The sequence below is a fragment of the Ursus arctos genome, unplaced genomic scaffold (assembly GCF_023065955.2).
Source record: "Ursus arctos isolate Adak ecotype North America unplaced genomic scaffold, UrsArc2.0 scaffold_7, whole genome shotgun sequence".
Taxonomy (NCBI): domain Eukaryota; kingdom Metazoa; phylum Chordata; class Mammalia; order Carnivora; family Ursidae; genus Ursus; species Ursus arctos.
The window spans coordinates 47,912,980-47,937,466 of NW_026623089.1; the positions used below are offsets into that span (position 1 = coordinate 47,912,980).

Here is a 24,487-nt window from a genome sequence, read left to right on the forward strand (position 1 = left end):
CCTGAGCCGAAGGCAGACGCTTAACCGCTGTGCCACACAGGCGCCCCTACTCCTAATGCTTCTCATCCAAGTGCCCTCCCCTCCCTTCCCCCCGTCTTCCATGGAGATGGGAGTAGTTGGATGGAGCGAGAGTAGGACCAGTGTGGGAGGTGGAGTGGATAGGATGGATGGGAAGAGGGCAGGTGAGCAAGGCCTGGGGACAGAGGCAGTCAGGTGACCTATCCCTTATCACCCAGCAAAAGCTTCAGGCTCAGTCACCCAGCTGCAAAATTTCAGAATTCTATTAAAGTATTTAGTGGAACTGGGGACAAGTTATACAGAAAGTGGAATCCCAGCTCCCTCTCACCCTGGCTATCGATTTTTGGCTTTCCAATTACAGCAAAGGTGCTACCACTGTGAACACTAGCTAGTTGGAAGGCTTGGGCTTTTGAAGCTCAGTCGTGTGAGTTACCTATGTGTTAAAAAAAAATAAAAATCTTACCTTGCTTTAACAAGAACAAAGTGTGTTTCTTTAGCCCGCGCATGAATCAAAAATAGTTGAACTTTTTTTTTTTTTTTTTTTTTTTTTGCTCAAGTTTAAAAATAAAAGTCACCTTTGGGCTGAGATCAAGAATGGAAAATTTCAGGGCATCAGAGTAATTTATTTCCATCTGCTCTGGTAAGGGATCGCGATAAAGTATTTTGATGGAAGGTGGCAGGTCAGCGTGGACTGTGAGTCCCACTGCATTGGTGCTTCGCCGCGTCTGCTCGGTTCAGAGGTCCTCAGTGAAAGGCCTCTCCCTCTCCTGGCACAACTGAATGAGTATGCAGAGGACAGGGGAGACATGTGTAAGGGAACATAAGCAACTAATTGGAATCGACAAAGAAGGCGGTGATTAAAATTAACAGACGCTTCTGCTTCTGCAAAGGTGGTTTCATCACATAGAGTACAGGTTGGCGCCCCAAATGATCAGTTACTAACGCGCTGGATTGGGTAGTGACAAGTGTCTAGAGAGAAGTGCCAGGCCCGGGGAGCTGCACTGGAAGTGACAATAAGGATGGGGACGCTTCTGAATTTTCATTAAAAACAAATCTGCACAGTCCTCGATTACGGTAGTTAATTTTAAAGGGCATTGTGGTTAAAGCTTTGTTTGTTTGAGATACTTTATTTTCACAGCTCAATATTATTAAGGCATGAAGAAACTGTTTTTATGTATGTCAATTTTACTGTTTCTGACAACATCTTCTGAAGAAGTACACATTTGTGCAACAGACTGCCTGGAATGTTAATTCTAAATTTAGAAGCTGCCTCCAGTGGACGCTGAAATCAGTCACACAGAATTCAGGTGCTTACTCAAAAAATCTAAATACGCATGAGACTGGCGTAGTCGCTGGTGGAAATTTGGGCAGCCGAGCCTGTGTCTCAGGACCGGGATGGTCCGGGTATGCCGGATCAGCTGTGGGCTGGGCTCTCGACATGTGTATTGAGCAGAGTCCGCGTGGATGGAGAACAGACAAACCACGTGGACAGACCCAGAAAGTGCCAATCCCGGAGCCCTAGGATTTCATCTTGACTCTGTAGCTTACTCGCTGTGTGGCCCTGGGCATGACACTTCCCACAGACGCCCTGGTGTCCTCATCATTAATATGATGGTATTGAATGGTACATGTTTTAGGGTCCTTTCCAGTTAACAAACCCGCAATTAACAAACCAAAATTCAAAGAGTCAAGCTTTAGCTCTCTCCTATCTGGGCTGTTTGTAGTAGTCAAAAGTGATAACATAATTTAAAAACTTCCCTTCTGGTTGAAATAGCCGTTGTCAAATATAGTCAACCGGACTGTGGTAGTATCGTATGGTGACAGATGGTAGCTACCCGTGTGGCGAGCATAGCCTAACATACAGAGAAGTTGAATCATTGTGTTATACACCTGGGACTATCCTTAACATTGTGTGTCAACTATACTCAGATAAAAAAAATTTAAAAAACAAAATAAAATAGCTATTGTCCCAAGTTGTGTGAGTATCTCTATCACTCTGGCTTTTCCCCTGAAAGCCTCTGGACCTCCCCAGGAGGCAGTTACTAAAGACTGGAGGTTTGGCCCTGAGAGGGTCTTCAGCCTAAGCCCACGCATGTCCATCCATATGGTCGTGGCCCTGCCTTACCCACTGTTGAGTATGGCGGACATCTCCCTGGCTTACAGGTAGTCTCTGGGTGGAGTCAGCAGGATGATTGAACTTCTCTGGGTCTCTGTTTCTGCGCCTGGAAATGGAGCTAATCATAAACAGTAGAGGTAGCTGCAGGGGTGGGCTCTGAAGCCTGACTGCCTGGGTTCCAGTCTTGGCTCTGTCGTCCATTAGCTGTGTGATCTTGGGTAAGTCATGTAGCCTCTCTTACCTCAATTCATTGCCTGCAAAATGGCAGCTGTAATAGCACCTGCTGTCTAGAGCTGAGGGTGAGATTGGACAATGCATATGGAATGCTTAGAATAGAATGCACGTGGTAGGGACGACGGCTCTGTGTGTCTGTGTGATATTATCATTTAGGGCTTTATTATATGTCAAGTGAGATAATGTAATTATGCACCAAGGGCGATCATGTGTAAGCCCCTGGCACAGTGCTTGCCAAATAATTTATTTTCAGTCTCTCCTCCAGGATTTATGCTATTTTTCATTGACAAACATGGGCCTGAAGGTGACTTTGGAGGTGGCAGAGGAGGGTTCTGGAGGTGGAGGCTGGACACGAACCACGCCACCCTCAGCCTGGCTGGGGTAATGGGAGGCCCTGACAGCTGCGTCTCGGTCAAGGCCTCTTGGCTGGGGTCAGGAGTTCGGGGCGAAGATTTAGTCTGGAAAGTCGCAGCCGCACTAGAGACCACGTGAGTGCCACGCTTGGGGGCCGAAGAGCCGGCTCCTTAGCATCCAGGAAACCTGATATCTGGGTCCAGGGCCAGAGCCGCTTCCGAGAGAAGTGAAGACTGCAGGTCCTGTGGACTGTCAGCCACGTCCTCGCGCCACGCCCTCCGGTGGTCTTGCACGGGCCAGTTTCCTCATCAGTGGCAGGGTGGGATTAGCTGGATCGGGGCTTTCAAACTCTGTTTTTCCCCTTGAGACCCGCAACACGAGATGGTTTTTCGTTCTCGACTCACTACCTACCTTCATGAATATAATGGAGCTGAAGGTCCACGGAATGGCTCCTTTCTGTAAGGCAGACTTTCCGTTGGCTGGTTTTTTTGTTTTTTTTTTTTTTAAGATTTTATTTATTTATTTGTCAGAGAGAGAGCACAAGCAGGGAGAGCGGCAGGCAGAGGGAGAAGCAGGCTCCCTGCTGAGCGAGGAGCCTGATGCGGGACTCGATCCCAGGGCTCTGGGATCATGCCCCGAGCTGAAGGCAGATGCTTAACTGACTGAGCCACCCAGGTGTACCTGTTATGTTGTTTTCTGTTTCAGTTGAAAAATGCCAGTTGTGAGCTCTACAGTTGGTTCCGTGAGTTGCTGATGGGTCTTCATGTGCAGTTTCAACACATGAGCCCCTGGAGGCTGTTAGGCCATGACTCTGCTGGGACAGCGGTGGGGGGAGCCGGTGACTTCTCCCTGTTGGGCCAGAAACCGTGTAAAAAAGCAGCTGAATGTTCAAGTCCAGAGGTGGAACCAGATGCTGCTCCTTTTTTTCCCCCCTTTTCCTCGAAATCAAGTGGATATTTCCATAAACTCAAAGGTATGAATATAACATGTAGGGCTGTAGTTGCTTCCCTAGTCCCCAGTCCCAGCAGGAATGAAGGGAGGCCTCTCACCAGGTGAAGGAGAATAGGTAGTGTGGTTTCAAATGGTTCTGGGCACAGAGGGGTCTGGTAGCCCTTCCGCCAGGGCAGTGCTGTGGGTCAGGCTGCGGCCCCGCCGACAGCACAGCAACAGAGGGTGTTCATATCCTGTTGTAAGTGCACACCCTGTGCACCCGTGCAGGCCTGGAGAGGCGCCCACCCACTGCACCAGAGCTGTAGGATCATGAAGAGGTCTGGAGTCGTGGGGTGGGGGCGTGTGGGTGGGCAACGTGTCGGTGGCCGGCACACGGGAGTTCAGAGAATCACCTACTGACCAACATGGACAGAGTATTTCAGTATTTTAAGCTGGTGGATCTGCCCCAGCGTGAACATTCCAACTCTTAGCCCCGTTGAGGTTGTCCCTGAGAGACCACCAGTAGATCCCACCGATGACGGACCCGCCGAAACCAGTCTGAATGCCCACTGAATGTGGCCAGGCAACAAGGGCTGGGCTGACCAAAGGCAGGGAGAGGGGCCAGCCTCTGGGGCTAAAGCCCCCAGGCAACATAACCCATCAGGCCTTTTCCAGCATATGAGCAGGAGTCAGTCTCTCACGTTCCCGGCGTAGCCCGGGAGCCTAAAGGTACATGGCTGCCTTGTGATGAAGTTGTATCCCCTGCTCTCCCCCGAAGGCGTATAGGCCACAACCGTTTTAACTCCACTCATTAGAAAGTGGTGTCGCTTGGAGAGGCCTCGAGGCCCAGCGCATGGAGACTGTGCCGGCGTTCTATGTCAAGATGTCTGGCTTGATGCTTACTTCCAAACCTCTGCTTCTCGGGTTTATTTTGTGCCTTTGCCCTCTTCCATGTGGACAAGCAGAGACCTTATTGGAACTCCGGGGCTGCTGTTGAGGCCCTCCTTGAGCTGCAGCAGTGTTTCTGACTAGTGGGGGCAGGTCTATGGACAAAAGGTGCACAAGTGATAGCAGCTTTATCGTAGGAACCTATCTCCTTGGGACTGGCCGGGAGCCTGGCGTCTTCTTCCTTAGGGTCCCTGTCATCTCAGGCCCTTTCTGGAGCTGCATTTAAGCTGGTGAACCATGAGCCCGAGTTCTCAGTTCCTACCTTTCAGAGCCTCGATTGTTCTTCTCTGTTCTCCCCTCCTCTATACAACCCTGGTCAAACGGATCTCGTGAAATAGCTATCAACTCAGGTCCTGCCCCTGCAAGTCTGCAGTCTGAGTGTGGTGTCACTTGGGTATCACCCGACTCAAGGGCCGTGTCCTGACACCCGTGTTTTTATTTTTGTAAGCCCAGAATTACAAACATTCCAGGAGTCATCTGGAATCTGGAGAGGCAAAAACCTACTTTCTGAGCCTTTTTCTTATCCATACCAGGGGGATAAGAATACCCACTTTATAGGTTTATTGTGAAGATCTTATGAGAGAGAACTTTGCAAATTATTCCGCTGAAGGTGAAAGAAAAAAATTCTTGTTAACTAATATTGCTATTATTTAGAATTTGTTGTAATTTGCACACCAAATGCCTTATTTGGTGCAATCTTTCCATAATTCCATATTGGGGTGTTAGCTTACTTTCTTATAGAATGGTGTAAAGAGAAAAAAAAATCACTTTTCCCTGGCAGTCTGAATTTTTTAGCTTGGCCAGACAGCTTAAAGTTTTTTGAAAACATTGGCGAGGGGGATGCAGAATCACCCAGCCCCTCTGCTAATAACACATTATTACTGTCTTTTCTGGGTCGCCTGTTCATCTCTGGAAGCCCTAAAGAGCATGAGAATTATATTCTCTGTCACTGCTCAAGAGTCTCCCATGAACCATAGAAACAGGATTGAACTGCACACTTGTTTCTCATAAACCCAGTTGGGCTAATATTATAGACCTGTTTCTGTCACCTCTGGCTGTCGGGGTATTTGTATTTATCCACACGTCCTTTATGCCCAGGGCACATGCTGTGTAGGAGAAGCCTGTGCCTTCCCAGCGGAAGGATGCTCATAACTCATGAACTTAACATTGAAGGGCTAACCGTGGGCCTGGATTCACAGTGTTCCTGAAAGCTTTGAGGCCCGATTAAACTACCTTTTGGCAGTGATTGACAGCTGCCAAGATTGAACTAATGAGCCCGGGGCCCCTGATTCCCTGCAAACCACCCTGGAGTTAATTTCCTTGCATAGCTCTCCCTACCTTTGAGAAACCTGCCTCTTTTGCTCCTCTGTGCTCACTATATGTCACATCCATCTCCTGCTCTTTCGCCAGACTTAATTGCCAGAATTATCTGAGTGAGTTATTTATATTAGTCTCCAACCAACCAGCAGTTACAGCTAGGGGACCAACAAATAGAACACATGCTTGTTTGCCTCAGTGACTTTCGGTCTTGGCCCTGGGAGGGCCCATGGGAGATGAGTTGGAGGCATCGGGATTTGATCACGTCTGTGATTGAGGGGCTAGAGGCTGGAGCTGGGGAAATGCCCCTGTGATTGCATTTTCTTAATGTTTTTTGGCACATAGATGCATCCTCACGGCATGACCATCAGGTGTTGATGAAAGATGGTCCCCTGGGGTGGAGCATGAGGCACTTGGTTGGGTGTGTCCATGACCCTGGGACTCATGCTCATTGTGATCATGGGTTCTGGATGGGTCTGGTTCATATCTCCAGAGTCCTGGGTTCTACCTGATGCAGCATGACCATGGCTTAGAGATGAGCGAGGAGTGGGCTTGTTCTATCACTGTCTTCAGTGTCATCAACAACACTGATGTTCTGTAGGAGACAGACTTCTGTCACCTGAATTATGACTTTCAATTTCTCCCAGTCATTTTGAAAAACTATATTTCCATTTTTTTTGTATTTCCATTTTAAAGATTTTATGTATTTGTGTGAGAGAGAGAGAGAATGAGAGAGAGAGTGCAAGTGTGGGGAGGAGCAGAGGAAGAGGGACAAGGAGACACTGCACTGAGCATGGAGCCCAACGTGGGGCTTGATCTCAGGACCCTGAGATCATGACCTGAGCTGAAATCAATAGTCGATGTTCAACTGACTGAGCCACCCAGGTGGCTGTATTTCCATTTTTTAAAATTATGTTATGTTAGTCACCATACAGTACATCATTCGTTTTTTTTTTTTATAAAGTTTGTTTTGTTTTTTAAAAGATTTTATTTATTTATTTGACATGGAGAGAGAGAGAGAGAGAGCATAAGCAAGGGGAGTGGCAGAGGGAGAAGCAGGCTCCTGGCTGAGCAGAGAGCCTGATGTGGGACTCGATCCCAGGACCCTGGGACCCCAACCCGAGCTGAAGGCAGCTGCTTAACCGACTGAGCCACCCAGCCGCCCCAGTACATCATTCGTTTTTTATGTATTTCCATTTTTTAAAGATGAAGAAACAGATTTGGGGAGGTTGGCTCACTTGTCCCAAGTCCCCCAGATGGTAGGTAGTAAAAAGTAGTACTTTGCTCCGAAGCCCACGCTCTTTCTCTCTGGCCACACCATGTATCCACTCTGGATTCATGCCCAGCCCTCTTTGAGAGGAGCTCAGAATGCTTTCAAAAACCTGCATTTTGCTGTTTCTCCTTTATAGAATGTCAGCGTTTGCCTAACTGAGTTCTTAGGTAGTGGTGATCAAGGATCTCACCGTTCATTGGGATTTACCCAGTTGACCCTAGCACAGAACCAGAGGCCCCAAAACACAACCAAAGTTCCTGGCTTTTCCAGCACGAGCTTCATTTCTAGATGTTACCCATGTGAGGCCTATGTGTGTGCAAGGGGCACCGGGGAGCTAAGTTTGGATCCCTGCACTGTTCCCTTCTCATCTGTTTAGTTTAACCTCCAAAGTCTTATTCCACGCTCTCTGCGCCAAATGGAAAATGATGTTTTTATATGGCTTCATACATCACTCTTACTCCAGCGTGGGGGCTGGGCTCTTGGAACACTTGAAGACGCTCGGCACAGGACTCTGCTTAAAGCTACAAGAAACTGTTAGATGTTTTTGTCATGAGGTTGGCTGAAATAAAGTTTTACAACTGTTTTTTTTATGTTCAGTTCAGAAAGCCAAGGTTGAAAAAACAGGTGACACTGAAGCGTCATTTGAGTAAATGGTTTTTATTTTCTCTTAGAGGGGAGGTTGGCTCTTCCTTGATTCTAGTTTTCAGGTTATTTCTTCAAGGTATATAGTTCTGTTTTTTTTTTTTTTTCCTGACCTGTGGGATTGTCAGCCTAGAGATTCCCTTCTTTTTTTATTTTTTAAAGATTTTATTTATTTATTTGACAGAGAGAGAGACAGCCAGCGAGAGAGGGAACACAAGCAGGGGGAGTGGGAGAGGAAGAAGCAGCCTCCCATCGGAGAAGCCTGATGTGGGGCTCGATCCCAGAATGCCAGGATCACGCCCTGAGCCGAAGGCAGATGCTTAACGACTGAGCCACCCAGGCGCCCCATAGAGACTCACTTCTTATAATAGTCAGAAATGGCCCTCGATCCATAGTTTTATTTGGGCTCAAATCAGGTCTCCAGAAACACCAAAGGCCTTGTGACTTTGTCGCATAATCACCCTGGCCCGTGAGGAAGGGCCCTGCCGATCCTTTCCCTGAAGTCCACCAGGCATGTGTCTCCATCTCTCTGTTCTCCCGCTGCCCTTCCCAAGAATGAACGCCCTCCTCTTCCCGGTCAGGGGAGTTCTTCGTCTGCTCCATGTTTCTGTGGTGCACACACCCATGTGCGTGTGTGCCTGTTTGTGTCCGTGTGCAAACGTGTGTGTCAGAGGGAAGACGTGGTGAGGGAAGAGGTGTTGTAGACAAAGTTCTCGTTAGCGGATGTTTTTTCTCAGAAGAGAAATCACTGATGGGGGGAGCTAGTAAGATGTCATCGCCAACCGCACCTGACCCCCTTTGTGATCGACAGTTCCCGCATCTTCCTTGTTTCCCACCTTCCCCAAGTCTCAGAACCGCCTCGTCCTTGAGATGCACTGTGGCCGTTGACTCTGTGGCCCTTGTGCCGTGATTGTGAAGTTAGGGCCTCTCAAGTGCTGGGACTCTTTGCAGATGGCAGTGTTTCCGGGAACAGGGAGGCCTTGGAAGGTATGTGTGCTCGTTAGATGGAGGTAAAGCTTCTTGCAGACGCTTTCTTCATCGTTTTCATTTTTAAATTGCAAAAGCAATTTCTGTGGAGTCTCCCTCACCTCATCAGAGAGGACTTTTTTCTCAGGAAACGTCTTCAGGGCACTGGTATTTCGAAGGGTTAAAGAAACAGCAGACTCACCCCCAGAGGTGGAAAATCTGGCTCTGAGAAAATTGTTCAGCTTGCTTTGAGGAGCTCGTGTTGCCACCCAGAGGAGGCCCTGTGGGCTTCTCCTCCCCATTATTTGTAGTGGGTGGCTTAGGCTGATGGTTCCTAGTCATGGCCACAAGAATCACCTGTTAGAACCTAAACAAATAAATAAAACTCCCACTCCAGTGCTACTAAATTGAAATATCCAGGAGTGGAATACAAAATCTGTGTTGTTTAGACCAGCTCTATGGGGGATTCTGATGCCCTTCCCAGCTTCAGAACCACTGGACTCTTTACTCATCAGCTAGGCAGTGGGGCAAGGTGGGGGGAGAGGCATGATGACCGTCAGATTGGACCTTGTGTCTTTCTAGTTGCCTTGAGCTCATCTCCTGGGCCACCTACACCTTCGTGGTAACAGCCTGCTCTGACACCGAGCCCTGAGGGCGAGTCAGCAGGACGCTCCAGGCCTGGTGTGGGCATTTCCCTGGGAACAGCCCGGAGACGGAAGCTGCCTTCTGGGAGTGGGGTGCACCTGAGACGTCGGAGGTGGGCTCACTGCTGAGCAATTCAGGGGCTCCCCTGGGCCCACAGATGCACTCAGGCCCTGGCTAGGTCTGTGTCACGGATGAACCGCTTGGTTCATGGTGCAGGGGGCCTGGTAAGCGCCTAGCAGGAGGTGGGCCCACTTCTGGACCAGTGCTCCCCCTGCACCCAGGAGGTGAGGAGCTTTCATCTTACTGGGAAATGTCACCCCGCCTCTGTCCTCTGCCACCTCAGCACCCCAGGGCCCCTTTCTCTAGTGCAGGGGGAGGGGAAGAGCTGGGGCAATGGCAAGAACCATTTATTGATGAGGGCCAACTCAGGCACATTTAAAGGAGTGAAGGGCCGCATTTTCAGAAATTCAAAACAGAAGTAATTTTATGGAGACCCAAGCGGCAAAAAAATGAAAAAAATATTTAGATTTCATATTTCATTCATTAATAGGACACTGTTGAGAAAATGGACCTTGCCCTTTTGTCCCTAAAATGTTAATATCTGTGCTGTTTGGGGAATAGTAATGCAAACGCTGCTTCCTAACTTTTTGCATTCTTTTTTAAAAGATTTTTTTTTTTTAAAGATTTTATTTATTTATTCGACAGAGATAGAGACAGCCAGCGAGAGAGGGAACACAAGCAGGGGGAGTGGGAGAGGAAGAAGCAGGCTCATAGTGGAGGAGCCTGACGTGGGGCTCGATCCCGTAACGCTGGGATCACGCCCTGAGCTGAAGGCAGACGCTTAACCGCTGTGCCACCCAGGCGCCCCCCTTTTTTAAAAGATTTTTATTTATTCATTTGAGAGAGAGAACACAGGCAGGGAGAAGGGCAGAGGGAGAGGGAGAAGCAGACTCCCTTCTGAGCAGAGAGCCTGTCGCAGGGCTCGATCCCAGGACCCTGGAATCATGACCTGAGCTGAAGGCAGATGCTTAACTGACTGAGCCAGCCAGGCGCCCCACTACCTGATGTTTTTTTTTTTTTTTCCTTCTTTTTTCCCAGCTTTATTGAGGTATGGTTCATAAAAAAATGTCTATATTTAGGTTTTGCAGTGTGAATTTTTTTTAATGTTTTTTGATATTATGTTAGTCACCATACAGTACATCCCTGGTTTCTGATGTAAAGTTCGATGATTCATTAGTTGCGTATAATACCCAGTGCACCATGCAATACGTGCCCTCCTTACTACCCATCACCGGTCTATCCCATTCCCCCACCCCCCTCCCCTCTGAAGCCCTCAGTTTGTTTCTCAGAGTCCTTAGTCTCTCATGCTTCATGCCCCCTTCTGATTATCCCCCTTTCTTTATCCCTTTCTTCCCCTACCGATCTTCCTAGTTCTTATGTTCCATAGATGAGAGAAATCATATGATATTTGTCTTTCTCTGCTTGACTTATTTCACTTAGCATTATCTCCCCCAGTGCCGTCCATGTTGCAGCAAATGTTGAGAACTCGTTCTTTCTGATAGCTGAGTAATATTCCATTGTATATATGGACCACAACTTCTTAATCCAGTCATCTGTTGAAGGGCATCTCGGTTCCTTCCATGATTTAGCTATTGTGGACAATGCTGCTGTGAACATTGGGGTGCATATGGCCCTTCTCTTCACTACATCTGTAAATTTGGGGTAAATACCCAGTAGTGCAATGGCTGGGTCATAGGGTAGCTCAATTTTTAACTTTTTAAGGGACTTCCACACTGTTTTCCAGAGTGGCTATACCAACTTGCATTCCCACCAACAATGTAGGAGGGATCCCATTTCTCCACATCCTCTCCAGCAATTGTTGTTTCTTGCCTTGTCAATTTTTGCCATTCTAACTGGCGTAAGGTGGTATCTCAGTGTGGTTTTGATTTGAATTTCCCTGATGGCTAATGATTTTAAACATTTTTTCATGTGTCTGTTAGCCATTTGTATGTCATCATTGGAAAAGTGTCTGTTCATCTCTTCTGCCCATTTTATGATTTGTTTATTTGTTTCTCGCGTATTGAGTTTAAGAAGTTCTTTGTAGATCTTGGATACCAGTCTTTTATCTGTAGCATCATTTGCAAATATATTCTCCCATTCCGTGGGCTGCCTCTTAGTTTTTTTGACTGTTTCCTTGGCTGTGCAGAAGCTTTTTACCTTGATGAAGTCCCACAAGTTCATTTTATCTTTTGTTTCTCTTGCCTTTGGAGATGTGTCATGAAAAAGGTTGCTTTGGCCGATGTTGTAGAGGTTGCTGCCTATGTTCTCCTCTAGGATTTTGATGGATTCCTGTCTCACATCAAGGTCTTTCATCCATTTGGAGTTTATCTTTGTGTATGGTGTGAGAGAGTGGTCAAGTTTCATTCTTTTGCTTGTAGCTGTCCAATTTTCCCAGCACCATTTATTGAAGAGACTGTCTTTTTTCCACCGGATGCTTTTTCCTGCTTTATCAAAGATTAGTTGCCCAAAGAGCCGAGGGTCCATTTCTGGGTTCTCTATTCTGTTCCATTGGTCTATGTGTCTGTTTTTGTGCCAATACCATGCTGTCTTTGTGATCACAGCTTTGTAGTACAGCTCGAAATCCGGCATTGTGATGCCCCCAGTTTTGTTTTTCCTTTTCAACAGTTCCTTGGCGATTCAGGGCCTTTTCTGGTTCCATACAAATTTAAGGACTATTTCTTCCAGTTCTTTGAAAAATGTCATCGGTATTTTGATTGGGATAGCATTGAAAGTGAAGATTGCTCTGGGTAGCATGGACATTTTAACTATGTTAATTCTTCCGATCCATGAGCATGGAATATTTTTCCATCTCTTTATGTCTTCCTCAATGTCTTTCAAGAGTGATTTATAGTTTCTAGAATATAGATCCTTTACGTCTCTGGTTAAGTTAATTCCGAGGTAATGTATGGTTTTTGGTGCTATTGTAAATGGGATGGATTCCCTAATTTCTCTTTCTTCAGTCTCATCATTCGTGTATAGAAATGCAGCTGATTTCTGAGCATTGATTTTGTGTCCCGCCACATTACTGAATTGCTCTATAACTTCTAATAGTTTGGGCGTGGATTCTTTTGGGTTTTCCATATAGAGTATCATGTCATCTGCAAAGAGAGACAGTTTGACTTCTTCTTTGCCGATTTGGATACCTTTTATCCCTTTTTGTTGTCTGATTGCTGTTGCAAGGACCTCTAGTACTATGTTGAATAATAGTGGCGAGAGTGGGCATCCTTGTCGTGTTCCTGATCTTAAGGGAAAGGCTTCCAGCTTTTCCCCGTTGAGAATGATATTTGCTGTAGGCTTTTCATAGATGGTTTTTATGAGATTGAGGAATGTACCCTCTATCCCTACACTCTGAAGGGTTTTAATCAGAAAAGGATGCTGTATTTTGTCAAATGCTTTTTCTGCATCAATTGAGAGGGTCTTATGGTTCCTGAGTCTTTTCTTGTTGATATGATGTATCACGCTGATCGATTTGTGAATGTTGAACCACGCTTACATCCCAGATATGAATCCCACTTGGTCACGATGGATAATCCTTTTAATGTACTGTTGGATTCTATTAGCCAGGATCTTGTTGAGGATTTTGGCGTCCATTTTCATTAGGGAAATTGGTCTGTAATTCTCCTTTTTGATGGGATCTTTGCCTGGTTTGGGGATCAAGGTAATATTGGCCTCATAGAATGAGTTTGGTAGCTTTCCTTCTGTTTCTATTTTTTGAAATAGCTTTAGGAGAATAGGTATTATTTCTTCTTTGAATGTTTGGTAGAATAAGATACATTCAGACTGAAAGTAAAGGGATGGAGTACCATCTTTCACGCCAGTGGACCTCAAAAGAAAGCTGGGGTAGCAATTCTCATAGCAGACAGATTGGATTTTAAACTAAAGACTATAGTGAGAGACACAGAAGGGCACTATATTATTCTTAAAGGATGTATCCAGCAAGTGGATATGACGATTATAAATATATATGCCCCCAACAGGGGAGCAGCAAGATACACAAGTCACCTCTTAACCAGAATAAAGAGACATATAGATAAAAATATGTTAATAGTAGGGGACCTCAACACTCCACTATCAGAAATAGACAGAACACCCATGCAGATAATCGACAAAGAAACAAGGGCTTTGAATGCCATACTCGACGAGTTGGACCTCATAGATATATATAGAACACTACACCCCAGAACCAAAGAATACTCATTCTATTCTAATGCCCATGGAACATTCTCAAGAATAGACTATGTTCTGGGACACAAAACAGGTCTCAACCAATACCAAAAGACTGAAATTATTCCTGCATATTTCTCAGACCACAACGCTTTGAAACTGGAACTCAACCACAAGGAAAAATTTCGAAGAAACTCAAACACTTGGAGACTAAGAACCATCCTGCTCAGAAATGATTCGATAAACCAGGAAATCAAAAATCAATTTAAACAATTTATGGAGACCAACGAGAATGAAAACACAACGGTCCAAAACCTATGGGATACTGCAAAGGCAGTCCTAAGGGGGAAATACATAGCCATCCCAGCCTCACTCAAAAGAATAGAAAAATCTAAAATGCAGTTTTTGATGTTTAAAACATAGAAGGGGAGCAGAGAGCTGTAGCACGTATGTCCACAGCTTTTCTGCCCGCCTGGTAGACAGACGCCTCCGTGGTACTTGTGAGAGCCACCACGTGGAGAGAGCCAAGTGCTCAGCCTGATTCACCCTCCTCGTCCTCCCCACATGCATAACATTTGTACACCGTGATTGTCCGTTTTCAGATGAGGAAACAGACCCAGAGAATTAAAGAACCATAGTAGGGTCGCACAGCTGGTGAACGGAGGAGTTAAGATTCAAGCCTGGTCAGGGGTTTGAAGCAGTGGAGGCCCCTGGTTTAACCTCTGCAGCGGAGGCGAACTAGGGTCCCATCCTACACAGTGCTATCTGCTTTCCTGCCACCCTGTGTACTGGCAGGCTCTCTGCTCTAGGACTTTGCTATCTCTTTGAATACAGTCTTTCTAGCCGTCTGTATCCAAGCCCTTTTCTTGTTCTTCCAGATTTCAGAAGTGCCTGGAAATGGCAGATTTGTCCAGGGACTATTTTCCCCCTGAGGCTCAGGGAGGTCTGTGCCTCTGTTGCTGACAGGTGACCTCCTCCTTGCCACTGTGGCCTTTTAATGGACTGTGCAGGTATTTATCCTGTTAGAACCACGGAGTGTCCCTTTGCAGAATGAACTTCTCGGAATCTCTGGAAGGAGAGGGTGACTTCCGGGTACCCATCCACCATCTTAGTGATGGCTGGAATGGATGTGCTGGTCATGCTGGATGGTAGGGTCTCTGCTCCACACACGCCGTGCTCAGGGGACAGAGGGGCTTTCCTGGAGGATCAACTCTATAGTATCAGCCTGGCTGGAATCTCAAAGTTTTGCTGTGCTCAGCAGAATTATGTAGGTAAGCATGTATCTGCATAGCATGCTGTCCCAGTCATAGGGCAGGATGAGTTAAACTGGAAACTGTTCCTGGCCTCTTAGTGGGGCCTCCTAACGTTGAGTGATACTTTGCTGGAAAGAGCATTGATCGCGGGATTCAGGGGCTTGGGATTCTAGTCTGCTTCTGTTCTTTTCTTTCTCTGGGTCTCAGTTTTCTCATCTGTGAAGTGGGGACATTAGAAACTTGGTATGCAAAGTAATAACCTTAAACTCCCACCACGTTACACGTCGCTTACATCTCGATAAAGCTGGAAAAAAAACCAACTTGGTGCTTTTGAGAATTTTCTATTGAAATTCTTTAAGGGGAGAAAAGAACAAAAGGTGAATGGGCTCTTTCTCCATTTCTTCCCTCAAAATGTCATTTGCAGCATCATCCAAAGTCACGTGCTCCACGCACATGTTTACTTGATAAAGTTGTGCAGATTTTTCCTGTCACTCCATGATATATTTTATTTAACGTGTAAATACATCTTTGAATCAATTTTGTGCTCCGTGAGTATATTACCTGAGTCGTTTTATATACCCTGACACCAAAACCTTGGTTGGGGCCTTCCATTTGGGAGGCAAAGCTTGGCGGGCTTGTGCCAGACTCGGGTTGGGGGCAGCGTATAAAAACAGTACCCCACATGTACCACCTTTTCTGCTTGTCTTAGGGCCTGATTCTCACACTGCCTCTAGCATCTTTTCTTCCTGGGCTTAGCAATCATGTCAACATTGGTCTTACTTAAAAATGCTCCACTTTTGAAAATGTGCTCAGAATAAGCACACCCAGCCCTCGCCACTCCCCAGCCTCGCTTCTGCCTAGACACAAGCCGGTTTCCGGGGGAGAGGCGTGCCCGAGTCTGAGATGCTTGCTCGGGAATGTTTTCCAAGGCCCTTTCCAGCTCTTATGTCTGTGCGTCTGCATGAGGTCACAGAGCTAAGACGGGCAGGCTGACAACCGTGTCGACGGCACAGCAGTATGCGAATCCAGGAGATAAAAGAGAAAGCAAGGCAGGAGAAAACAGTGTGAAATCCCAGAGGCAGCCCGAGGCCCCAGGGATTTCCCATTGCTTCTCGTAGCAGAATGAAGACAGCTCTGGATACCGTGGCACCCCTGGGGACCCAGCCCTCTCAAGTCTATGCTGGAGGCGTCGAGAGAGAGGCAGCTCCAGCTAGAACCAGTATCAGATGGGAGCTGCCGAGGAGCGATGATCCTGGCTGGCCTGGGAGCAGGGCCAGTCTTCTGTCTTCTCTGATGCTCCATCCTCCCAACTGGATGCAGCAGGACTGCCCCAAGAGGGGGTATTGTCTCTGCCTTCTTTTCCTTTCTCCTTTGCTCCACCCTGGCGCTGGTGTGAGCACACCGGACGTGAGCGTCCCTGCCCGGCTCAGGAGTCTCTTGGATGGCTGAGAGGGGTATCCCTGCGCAGTCCCTGAATCTCACCTCTTTCCCCCACATTCCATTCTCCGCCCCTCTTAGCATCCTCCTCTTCCAAAAAGGAAGCTGTTATTTGCCTCAGTAAGCCAGGACTTTGATCCTTCAACGTGGGCATTGGAGAAAAATACTCCACGTGGGCAAAGGGTAGCTGCATGTCCTTGACTCTCTCCAATTTTACCTCACCTATTAGTACTTCCAGCAAGATATTAGTTAAGGGGGCACCCTTTTCCTTTAACCATTGTGGCCCAAGCTTGGGGGCATGGCTTTTCAGCCTTTCCTTAATTCCTTGTGTGGTTGGACATCTGGCCTGGGACATTGACTCAGGGCTTTACTGAAAACTTGGGGCTGGTAGTAGGGAAATAACAGAGCCAGATGACTGCCTTACTGGGCATAACGTATCCCTGCCCGCGTCCTGGTCTTGGCCTGCCTCCGTGGGCAGGTGTCACTGCTCTCACTGCAACCTGCAACTAGAGATCTGCCTGCTTGGAGATGCCCGGCCAGGGGAGGGGCCCAGAGAGGGCGATGCAAGGACCATCTCCCTGTCAGTTTAAGGCCTCTCTCCTGGGTGCAGCTGTCCTTTTTTTTTTTTAGATTTTATTTATTTATTCAACAGAGAAAGACAACGAGAGAGGGAACACAGCAAGGGGAGTGGGAGAGGGAGAAGCAGGCTTCCCGCTGAGCAGGGAGCCTGATGCGGGGCTTGACCCCAGGACCCTGGGATCATGACCTGAGTCAAAGGCAGATGCTTAACGGCTGAGCTACCTAGGCGCCCCTGGGTGCAGCTGTCCTATTAGAAGCTGTCCTCTCCTAGAGGATGTCCATCCTAGAATGGAGCTTCCTTTCCTCCTTCTGGGGGCATGGCTGCCAGCCTGGGGTGGCATGGCCTTACTCACCCAGTCCATGATAGAAGAATTCGACCCAGTAAGTTCAGCACCTCCGGCCAGCATGGGAGCTATCAAGATGGGTAGGACAGTTAATTTCCTTCTCAGTATAGGCAGGACAACACAGTGGTTAGATACGTGTGTCCTCGTATCAGAATGCCTACGTTTTAGTCCTATCTCTGGCGTTTACTGATTGTGTTAGCCTGTGAAGACGGCTTCTTTGCCCTGGGCCCCAGCTTGCTTGTTTGTGGGGTGTGTGTATTTATAGGGCCTTCCTTGGTGTTGGGGGCTGCTTGTGATTGTAGGTTACTGCATGCAAGGCATTTAGAGCCGTTCCCAGGCAATGACTGTGGTCAGGGATGGATTCCCAGCAGGTCTGCTGGCAGTGTGAGTCCAGTCCGTAACCAGTCTAGAGTGGCAGGATGATGGCACCACCCATGATGCAGGTGGTGCACATCATCGTTTTTCAAAGGATTCCTGCATGCATGGCTTAGAAGCTTCCATCCCAACCCTAGAGGGTACGCTCCATGAGGCAGAGCTTTTGCCTATCATGTTTGCCTCGATAGCTCAAGTGCTTAGAAACAATGTCCGGCCAGTCGTAGATGTTCAGTAATGACTTGCCTTATGTCTGAGCTCTGTGAGTTACGCACAGCAGGTGGTATTAGCCCATTCGACAGGGGGAAAGGCTGAGGCCCTGAGAGAAGACATGACTCTTCTAAGGTTGTATGAAGTGTTAATGGCAGAGTCGGTGTGGGCCCCCGGTCTCCTGAGTCCTGCCCCCGTGCTCTTGCCGCCACGTGGTGTTGCTTTTATTTAGAGTCATGCCCATCGGTTGTCCAGAGCAGGAGCTAAATACAAGGCAGGTTGCTTGCAGGTCGGCTTCCCAGATCTTCAGCCAGCCTTTCTCCAGCTGCCCTGGGCCTCTCCGTGTGCACTTACATGTGTGTATCCTGCACGTGGGTGGCTCTGGAGCTGGTAGACCCGTGGCGTCTCTGCACGGATCCTGCTGAGGGCCAGCTTCAGGCAGGCTCCTCTGGGCCCCGGCTGAGTGGGCCGGCGCAGATGACTGCTTGCTCTCCTGAAGCAGGCGTTACCTCCGTGAGGCTCTCAGGTTCTGGATGTGGGTGCAGGGTGAGGCTGTGTGGTTGGAGCGGGCACGTCGACCTGGCCTCCCAAACGTGGTGCACACATCACCCTACTGTAAATAGGACGTCTGTCATGTGAGGCACTGGATACCAGGCATCTTGTCTCTTTTTGGCTTCCTGTGGGGCTGCAAGGGCCCTCCAGGGCTATTTTCTTCCATCCTTTTACCTCCATGCAAGACTGTACCAAATATATTCTAGAGATATTATTTGCTTTTAAAACGACTCAGGAAATAGGCCCAACCACTTCTGAAGGTTTTTCTAAATTGAGGGTTGCAATTTTTTTTTTTTTTGCCTGGGAAGGACCAGATAGTAAATATTTTAGGCTTTGTGGGTCAGGCTGTTGCACTACTCAGCTGTGCCTTTGTAGTGTGGCACCAGCAATGGACAATACTTAAGAGATTAGCGTGGCTTAGTTCCAATAAAGCTTTATTTACAAAAAAAAGGTCAGGCCAGATTTGGCCCTCAGGCTGTTAGTTTGCCCACCCTTGTTCTGAGTCCGGTTAGGGTCAGCCCATTTCCTTGGGTCTTGCCGGTCGTGGGTACTTGCCTGAGTCAGATAATCCAAAGGGAAGGCAATTCCATGTTGACCTCACTTCTCAGTCCCTGCTTCAGAATTCTTCTCAGAATACCTGCTTAGGAGAGGTCCTGGAAACATGTGCCTTCCGTGCAGAAGGCTGACTGGATGGAAAGACTGACTCTCACCCCAAATTCCAGTTGATCTGGAAAAGCCACACAGGGGTGGGCCTGGATGGGGGGGCAGCCTGGGGTGAGGCTGGATTACTGTAAATGCTCAGACACTTGTGTTCTTGGCTCCCTAACCCCTCAGTGCCTTCCTAAAGCCAAGACAAATGAAAGGCAAGGGCTGTTTGATCTTGGACATCATGTTTCAGTTTTAGCGGGTAGGGTGAAATATAATTGACCCATTCTTTTCCTTTAGCCAACCCTGTATGGCTCCTTAATAACTCATGGTGGGGATTGCAGGTTGGTGGGGAAGCAGTGGGGCTCTTCGGCAGGCTGAGGACAGATGTCTGGATACCAGCAGGTACTGGCTTCTGAGAGGCAGATTCAGCGGGATTTTTTTTTCAGTTCATCTTCACACAAGGAGATTTTTATGGAAATCTGAACACTCCCAGCTAAATACTCTTGCTATTAGCATCTTTCACTTTGACAGAGGAGTTTTCTTCTTCTGCCCTGATGGATTATTCAGGCTGGGCTGGGTTCCTGTGTGGAGTTATGGGCACTCTTTAGGGGAAACATTTGGTGTGGTAGAAAGATCATGGTTTCTGGGACTAGATTTATGTCTTGGCCGTGTGCCATTACTTGTAATGGCCTCAGGCAAGTTCCTTAACCTCTCTGAGCTTCAGGCCTCACCTGCACAGGGGTGTGACGATACCATACCCACTGTTGCTGGGGGACCGAGGGTTGGTGTGCAAATGTGCCCAGCACAGTGCCTGACTCATAGGAAGTGGCCTATAAAGGCAAACAAAAATTCAGTTCAATTCTCCAGGTTTGGTTCCACATCTTCGAGGCTGTCTGTGTGCCTCCCTGAGTAACCACCCAGCGGTAATGTTTTAAAATGTGAAGGAGGTCCTGAAAGGACAGACGACTGCCTGGTGAACAGACATTTTTGAGAGTTAGACTATCCCTTCCTCTACCCATTGGAAATATTCAGCCCCTATGGGGCCAGGCAGTGCCAAGGGGAAGGGCACACGTCTGTGAATCTTGGAAGATAACCTTTTTGTGTGAATTTTTCCAGAAGAAGGAGACAGGAGTGGCCTGGGACTCTGGATGTTTCGGGCTATGTGCTTTGAAGAGCTTGTCTTGCCCCTCCCCTTGGGCTGGTGTTTTTGTAGATTCTTTGAGGGTGAAAAATTCCTGCATTGTTCCCTTATAGGAGGTCCCCGCTGCCCCCCCCCCCCCACAGTGTACCCCTGCTTCTTCCTGCGTCCTGTATGTTCCTGCTGGGCAGTGGCAATGCTCACCCTCTCCCGATGGGGGGACCAGAGCTTTCTGCACGTTCCCCATGGAGCTGCGTGTCCCTAGCACACTGTGAGTGAGAGGGAGGCAGTAAGCTGGGAATTCAGTGGAGGAGGGAGGCCTTGAAGGCACAGAGAGGGGACAGGACAGGGAGAAGAAAGAGGAGGAGGAGAAGGAGGCTGTTGAGATAACTCTCTCATTTACGGCAGAGAGTGTGTGATCACAGCCAGTCCTACACAGACTTCCCTTCAAATGAGAAGGGAGTGAGAAAATGTAATTTTAGCGTCTGGCTTTTGACTGATTCCCTGCGGAGGTTCCTTCTGGGCTGTGGTGTTGGGTGTCTCCCCTCCCCTGCAAGGGACAGACGGGCTGTGATAAGTGAGTTCAGATTTTGCCTGGGGAAAAGCCATGGGAGGAAATCGAGAGCAATGTATATACCCCAGGGGCCTTGGGGGGCGGGGCTTAGATTTGGGGACATGGAAGTGAAATCAAGGACACTGCAGGAGAGGATCAGAACACTGCAGGAGAGGACTTAGGGACAGGGTAGTGGGGTCAGCAGCTTGACTCAGTCTGGGCTGAGCTATATTGGGTCTCTGTTCCTACACTGAGGCATGAAGCCATGTTTTCCAGGCCATGTTCCATGGCCCCACTGCCAACACAGGTGTGCATTTTGGTGGAGGCCTGCCGACCTCTGTGCAAGACCAAGGCAGCAGAGTCTTTCCCTGGAACAAGGCCCGGCTGGGAAGTGCACACTCCTAGGAGAATGTTCTAGGCAGGGCCTGGGGGGCCCCTGTGCCCAGCTGCCCTGTGGCCCCTGGCATGGGACATGCCAGGCAGTATACACCGCTGGCTGGACAGGCTGGTGTATCTGTGTGTGGAAATCAGACTTAGGGAGATTATAAACCAAAGACAGCCCGCCCTCCACCCCAACCCTACAGCCCCCACCTAGCCCAGAGAGTTCTCAGCAATGGCGTAGGGAAGATTTACACTTGGTGGAAAATCTTCTTAACATTTTCATCCTGCTTTCCCTCCCCTCACTGCCAGTCAGCGTGCGTTAGGGGAGTAGAAACTCATTTAAATATGAATCTATGAAAAAATATAATTAGGAAGATAAATTGGAAAATGCATATAATACACTTCTGTGCCAGATATAAATTACTTTATCCACACCACTACACCCAGCCATTAACCTGCAGAGTTGAGAGTTGTCTGTGGCATGAAACTCTCTTGGGAGATTTTCCCAGGGAACCCAACTATTAGGAACTCCTTAAAAGTGGAACTTAAATGATAGCATATAGATAAGAGCATCTTGGAAACTTCATGATTCCATTTAAGTTCATCATTCAGTAACTTCATCACAGGTCAGAAGGAAATGCAGGTTTCTTTTTTTCCTGTAACTTTTGCACCTGGTGTGGGTTTGCTTGGGGAGAAAGAAGGCTGGGCAGATGAGGGTCATGGGATTTTTGTCTTCCTATATTGGAAGGCAGCGCCATATGGAAAGGGGTTTTAACTCTCTCACTCATACACAAAGATAAACTCCAAATGGATGAAAGACCTCGATGTGAGACAGGAATCCATCAAAATCCTAGAGGAGAACATAGGCAGCAACCTCTTTGACATTGGCCACAGCAACTTTTTTCATGACACATCTCCAAAGGCAAGAGAAACAAAGGAAAAAATGAACTTGTGGGACTTCATCAAGATAAAAAGCTTCTGCACAGTCAAGGAAACAGTCAAAAAAACTAAGAGGCAGACCATGGAATGGGAGAAGACATTTGCAAATGACACTACAGATAAAAGACTGGTATCCAAGATCTACAAAGAACTTCTCAAACTCAATATGCGAGAAACAAATAAACAAATCATAAAATGGGCAGAAGATATGAACAGACACTTTTCCAAGGAAGACATACAAATGGCTAACAGACACATGAAAAAATGTTTAAAATCATTAGCCATCAGGGAAATTCAAATCAAAACCACACTGAGATACCACCTTACGCCAGTTAGAATGGCAAAAATTGACAAGGCAGGAAACAACAAATGTTGGAGAGGATGTGGAGAAAGGGGATCCCTCCTACATTGTTGGTGGGAATGCAAGTTGGTACAGCCACTCTGGAAAACAGTGTGGAGGTCCTTAAAAAGTTAAAAATTGAGCTACCCTATGACCCAGCCATTGCACTACTGGGTATTTACCCCAAAGATACAGACATAGTGAAGAGAAGGGCCATATGCACCCCAATGTTCACAGCAGCATTGTCCACAATAGCTAAATCGTGGAAGGAGCTGAGATGCCCTTCAGCAGATGATTGGATTAAGAAGATGTGGTCCATATATATATACAATGGAATATTACTCAGCCATCAAAAAGAATGATTTCTCAACATTTGCTGCAACATGGATGGGACTGGAGGAGATAATGCTAAGTGAAATAAGTCAAGCAGAGAAAGACAATTATCATATGGTTTCACTCATTTATGGAACATAAGAAGTAGGAAGATTGGTAGGAGAATAAAGGGAAGAAGAAAGGGGGGGTAATCAGAAGGGGGAAGGAACCATGAGAGACTATGGACTCTGGGAAACAAACTGAGGGCTTCCGGGGGGGGAGGGAATGGGATATGCTGGTGATGGGTATTAAGGAGGGCACATATTGCATAGTGCACTGGGTGTTATATGCAAGTAATAAATCATGGAACTTTAAAAAAATAAATAAATTTAAAATAAAAAAAAAAGGGGTTTTAGCCTTTTTTTGGTGTGTCCCCAGAGAGCAAGAGTGAGTGCCATCAGTTAGAACTTATAGAAAGGTGGGTGTTGGATCAATGCAAGGGAGCACTATCTTTTCTTTTTATAGAAGATTTATTAGAGAGAGAGAGAGAGCACATGCATGCGTGAGTGGGGGAAGGGGCAGAGGGGGAGAATCTCAAGCAGACTGCCCACCGACTGGGGAGCCTGACATGGGGCTTGATCCCAGGATGCATGAGACCATGACCTGAGCCAAAATCAAGAGTTAGACCCTCAACCAACTGAGCCACCCAGGCGCCCTCAGGGAGAACTTTTTAGCAAAGCATTTTGGTTAAAAACATGGACTTTAGGGTTTTGGAGCCCAGACCTACCACCTCCTGGCTATGGGGACTTGGGAAATTCACTTCTCCAGGGCTCAGTCTGTTCCACAGAAAATGGGAAAAACTCATGAAACCTCATAACTTCGTAAGTTTGCTCTGAGGATTGAAGAAGAATGTAGAAGAACATGATTAGCTCCCAGTTAGGGCAATTCAATAAAAAGTAGGTATTATTGCTAGAAGACATGATCACAAGGGTAGCAGCAGTGAGAAAATTAGCTGTGCTGTGCAAGAGTCACTCTGCGGTGGGAGGGGACCCGCAGTGAGTGTGTGCCTCCTTCTCCCTGGAGGTTTTGTTGGGCTGGGTGGCTGGCTGCTTCTCAGGAGTGCTGCACGGAGAGTTCTGGGCCAGATTCCTGGGCTGCATTCAGTGGTCCTCACACTTGGCCGTGACCATCTCAACTACCTCAAAGTTTCTTCCTCTGCAAATAACAACAATTGTTTTTCAAAAGAATCACTACAAAAAAATTCACAGAGATATTTTAAAAATAATTTAAAAAATATCACCTCCTAGGAATAATCATCTTAAACAGTAGGAGGAAATCACTGAAGAATCTTTCTATGCATGTATATGGCTGGAAAAATACATAAACCATAAATTGACAGGAATAATTTTAGAATGATAGGATCACATTCTCCATTCTAATTTTAACAAAGAGTGTTCACTTACTTTGCTTGATTTTCTGAGAGGAAACATCTGAAGGAAGTGCTACGCTCTGGATTAATATTTCTTCATTGAAACATATTTTCTAAAAGATCTCACTGAGGTGACGAAAAATATTAAAAGGTTGCAGTCATTCCTTTCGGTCAATGACTGATTTTAATTTTAGACTTTTAAGTGCATGCTATAAAAGACACGGTAAGATGCGCTCACACACTTTCTCCTACCATGTGCCTCTGCCTTATTTTAGTACTACCATTGTTTTTACATCGTCAAGGTTGATAATACCTAGTAAGTCCCAGAGCCAT

General features: G+C 47.2%; 1 protein-coding gene across 9 annotated transcripts in view; it reads left to right on the forward strand.

Annotated features, from left to right (window-relative positions):
• The window catches only part of KCNMA1 (potassium calcium-activated channel subfamily M alpha 1), a 717,414-nt gene that overhangs the window by 66,123 nt on the left and 626,804 nt on the right, over positions 1–24,487 (forward strand). The window lies entirely within an intron of this gene.